Below are 5,043 nucleotides of genomic sequence, written 5' to 3' on the forward strand. Positions count from 1 at the left end.
TGCTCTTTGATTTTTTTCTCCCAAAGTCTATGACCTCACACTTTTCAACATTATACTCCATTTGCCAATTTTTTACAGACTCACTCAGCCTGTCTATGTCCTTTTGCAGATTTTATGTGTCCACCTCACACATTGCTTTTTCTTCCACCTGTGTATCGTCAGTGAACTTGGCTACGTTACACTCAGTCCCTTCTTCCAAGTCATTAGTATAGCTTGTATATAGTTGGGGTCTCAGCACTGATCCCTGTGGCACCCCACTATTGCCAACCAAAAAATGAACCATTTATCCTGACTCTCTGTTCTCTTTAATTAGCCAATCCTCTATCCGTGCTAATATATTAACCCCAACCCCGTGAAATTTTTTCTTGTGCAGTAACCTTTTATATGCCTCCTTGTCAAATGTCTTATGGGATTCGAAATACACCACATCCCTTTATCTACCCTGTTCGTTACATCCTCAAAGAACTCCAGCAAATTTGTCAAACATGACTTCCCCTCCATAAATCCATGCTTACTCTGTCTGATCGAATTTTGCTTATCCAAATTTCCTGCTACTGCTTCTTTAATAATGGACTCCAACATTTTCCCAAACACAGATGTTAGGTTAACTGGTCTATAGTTTCCTGCTTTTTGTTTGCCTCCTTTATTAAATAGGGGCGTTACATTTGCAGTTTTCCAATCTGCTGGGACCTCTCCAGAATCCAGGGAATTTTTGTAAATTCAAACAATGCATCCACAATCCCTGCCACTACTGATCTTAAGACCCGAGGATGCAAGCCATCAGGTCCAAGGGGTTTACCTGCCTTTTGTCCCATTATCTTACTGAGAACCACCTCCTTAATGATTTTCATTGTGTTAAGTTCCTCCCCCGCTATAGCTCCATGACTATCCACTGTCGGAATATTGTTTGTATCTTCTACCGTAAAAACTGATAAAAAATAATTGTTCAGAGTTTCTGCCATCTCCATGTTCCCCATTACTAGTTCCCCGGTCTCGTCCTCTCAGGGACCAACATTTACTTTGCCACTTTTTTAATTGATATACCGACAGAAACACTTGACCATCTCTGCTCAAATCAGAACAACACCAGTATCTCCATTCAATCCATATAACTGACGACCCATTCCTGGTACCATTCTGATCAATCTGCCCTGAACTGGGATTCTTCTAAGGAGAAGAATCCCAGTTCTCCAGTGCCTTCACGGAACTGAAGACCATCATCCATGGAACCACTCTAGCCTTTCTCTTTTGTACATGCTCCAATGCCTTGACATCTTTCCCAACATGAGGTGCCCTGAAATGAACACCATACCCCAGCTGAAGCCGAAGCAGTGTTTTATAATATCTTAACATAACATCCTTGCTTTTGTGCTCTATTGCTCTCTTAATTAAGCAAATGGCAGAGAAGGACATTTAACATCCTTTTCAACTTATCCGGCAGCCTTCAAAATGAGTGTAAATACACCCCCAGGTCGCTATGTCCTTGCTCTCCCTTTAAATTGTACAATTTGGTTCATATTGCCGCTCCTCAATCTTCCTACCAACATACCTTACTTCACCATTCTCTGTGTTAAATTTAAGCTGCAATGTTTCTGCCCATTTGAATCAGATTTAGGGTTATGCTGTAAGGGAATTGAAACACCATCCTGGAAGTGTAGGATCAGGTCATGGGCTTCTCTGTAGCTCTCAGGCCCTCCAGCCTGAATACAGTTGCTGGGCATTAAGGGCCTGTTTAAGGATCCACTGATAAGTTATTCGATTAATGCAAAATTGGTAAGTAGTTTTTCATTTTTCTTTCTCGATCAGTAAGTAACCTTTTAGCATTGTTGTTGCCAAGTTAAGTCATGGCAGGAGAGCTCGGACACGTGTTGTGCTCCTCCTGCACTACGTGGGAAGTCTGGGTCAACTCCGGTGTCCCTGACGACGACGTGTGCGGGAAGTGCATCTGCCTCCAGCTCCAGATGGACCGCATTGCGGCACTGGAGCTGCGGGTGGATGAACTCTGGAGTATCCACGATGCTGAGAATGACGTTAAAACACGTTTAGTGAGTTGGTCTTACCGCAGGTAAAGGGTACACAGTCAGATAGTAAATGGCTGACCAGCAGGAAGAGCAGTGCAAGGAAGGTAGTGCAGGAGTCCCTTGCAGTCATTCCGCTGCAAAACAGATACACCACTTTCGGTACTGTTGAGGGGGGTGACCCATCAGGGGAAACAGCAGAAGCCAAGCTCATGGCACTGTGGGTGGCTCTGCTTCACAGGAGGGCAGGAAAAATAGTGGAAGAGCTGTAGTGTTAGGGTATTCGATTGTAAGGTGAATAGATAGGCGTTTCTGCGGCCGCAACCGAGACTCCAGGATGGCATGTTGCCTCCCTGGTGCAAGGGTCAAGGATGTCTCGGAGCGGGTGCAGGACATTCCGAAAAGGGAGGGTGAACAGCAAGTTGACATTGTGCATACAGGTACCAACGATATACGTAAAATACGGGATGAGGTCCTCCGAGACGAATATAGGGAGCTAGGATCTAAATTAAAATGTAGGACCTCAAAGGTAGTAATCTCAGGATTTCTACCAGTGCCACATGCTCGTCAGAGTAGGAATCACAGGATAGCCCAGATGAATACGTGGCTTAAGGAGTGTTGCAAGAGGGAGGGATTCAAATTCCTGGGACACTGGAACCTGTTCTGGGGAAAGTGGCACCAGTACAAACTGGACGGTCTGCACCAGGACAGGACCGGAACCAATGTCCTAGGGGGAGTATTGTCTTGTGCCGTTGGGGAGGAGTCAAACTAACATGGCACAGCGATGGGAACCTATGCAGGAAGACAGAGGGAAATAAAATGGAGGCAGAAGCAAAAGATGGAAAGAAGAATAGTAAAAGTATTGGGCAGAGAAACACAAGGCAAATGACAAAGAGGGCCACATTACAGAAAAATTCTAAAGGGGCAAAGTGTGTTAAAACGACAAGCCTGAAGGGTCTCTGCCTCAGTGTGAGGCGTTTTAGGAAAAAGGTGGAAGAATTAACTGCACAGACAGCAGTTAACGGATATGATGTGATTGATATCACGGAGACATGGCTCCAGGGTGACCAAGGCTGGGAACTCAACATCCAGGGGTATTCAACATTTAGGAAGGATAGGCAGATAGGAAAAGGAGGCGGGGTGGCGTTGCTGGTTAATGAGGAAATTAATGCAATACTAAGGAGGGACATGAGCCTGGGTGATGTGGAATCGGTATGGGTGGAGCTGCGGAATTCCAAAGGGCAGGAAACGTTCGTGGAAGTTGTGTACAGACCAACAAACAGTAGTAGTGAGGTTGGGGACAGCATCAAACAAGAAATAAGGGATGTGTGCAATAAAGGTACAGCAGTTATCATGGGCGACTTTAATCTACATATTGATTGGGCTAACCAAACTGATAGCAATGCGGTGGAGGAGGATTTCCTGGCGTGTATTAGGGATGGTTTTCGAGAACAATTTGTCGAGGAAACAACTAGAGAGCTGGCCATCCTAGACTGGGTGATGTGTAATGAGAAGGGACTAATTAGCAATCTTATTGTGCGAGACCCCTTGGCTGACTATAATATGATAGAATTCTTTATTAAGATGGAGAGTGCCACAGTTAATTCGGAAACTAGAATCCTGAAACTTAAGCAAAGGGTACTTTGATGGTATGAGGCGTGAATTGAGTCGAATAGACTGGCAAAGGATACTTAAATGATTGATGGTGGATAAGCAATGGCAAACATTTAAAGATCACATGGGTGAACTTCAGCAATTGCACATCCCTGTCTATAGTAAAAATAAAACGGAGAAGAAGGCTCAACTGTGGCTAACAAGGAAAATTAAGGATATTGTTAAAACCAAGGAAGAGGCAAATACATTGGCTCAAAAAATAGAGTACGAGAGGAAGCTTGCAGGGAGCATAAAAACTTACTGCAAAAGCTTCTATAAATATGTGAAGAGGAAAAGATTATTGATGACAAACGTATGTCCCTTGCAGTCGGATTCAGGTGAATTTATAATAGGGAACAAAGAAATGGCAGACCAATTGAACAAATACTTCGTTTGTGTCTTCACGAAGGAATGTACTAGGGGACAGTTGGTCTAGTGAGAAGGAGGAACTGAAGGATATCCTTATTAAACGGGAAATTGATTTAGGTAAATTGATGTGATTGAAGGCCGATAATTCCCCGGGTCCAGAGAGTCTGCATCCCAGAGTACGTAAGGAAGTGGCCCTAGAAATAGCGGATGTATTGGTGATCATTTTCCAACAGTCTATCGACTCTGGATCAGTGCCCATGGACTGGAGGGTAGCTGTTGTAACACCACTTATTACAAAAGGAGGGAGAGAGAAAACGGCTAATTATTGACCGGTTAGCCTGACATCAGTAGTGGGGAAAATGTTGGAATCAATCATTAAGGATGAAATAGCAGCGCATTTTGAAAGCAGTGTCGAGATCGGCCCAAGTCAGCATGGATTTATGAAAGGGAAATCATGCTTGACGAATTTTCTGGAATTGTTTGAGGATGTAACTAACAAACTGGACAAGGGAGAACCAGTTCATGTGATGTATTTGGACTTTCAAAAGGCTTATGACAAGGTCCTGCACAAGAGATTGGTGTGCACAATCAAAGCGCATGGTATTGGTGGTAACTTACTGACGTGTATAGAGAACTGTGGGTAGACAGGAAGCAGAGAGTCGGGATAAACGGGTCATTTTCAGAATCGCAGACAGTGACTAGTTGGGTGCCACAGGGCTCACCGCTGGGACCCCAGCTCTTTACAAAGACATTAACGATTTTGATGAAGGAATTGAGTGTAATATCTCCAAGTTTGCGGATGACACTAAACTGGGTGGCGGTGTGAGCTGTGAGGAGGGCGCTAATAGGCTACAGGGTGACTTGGACAGGTTAGGTGAGTGGGCAAATGCATGGCAGATGCAGAAAAATGTGGATAAATGTGAGGTTATCTATTTTGGGGGCAAAAACACGAAGGCAGAATATTATCTCAATGGTGGCAGATTAGGAAAAGCAGAGGTGCAAC

The sequence above is a fragment of the Pristiophorus japonicus genome, unplaced genomic scaffold (assembly GCF_044704955.1).
Source record: "Pristiophorus japonicus isolate sPriJap1 unplaced genomic scaffold, sPriJap1.hap1 HAP1_SCAFFOLD_149, whole genome shotgun sequence".
In the NCBI taxonomy this organism is placed as follows: domain Eukaryota; kingdom Metazoa; phylum Chordata; class Chondrichthyes; family Pristiophoridae; genus Pristiophorus; species Pristiophorus japonicus.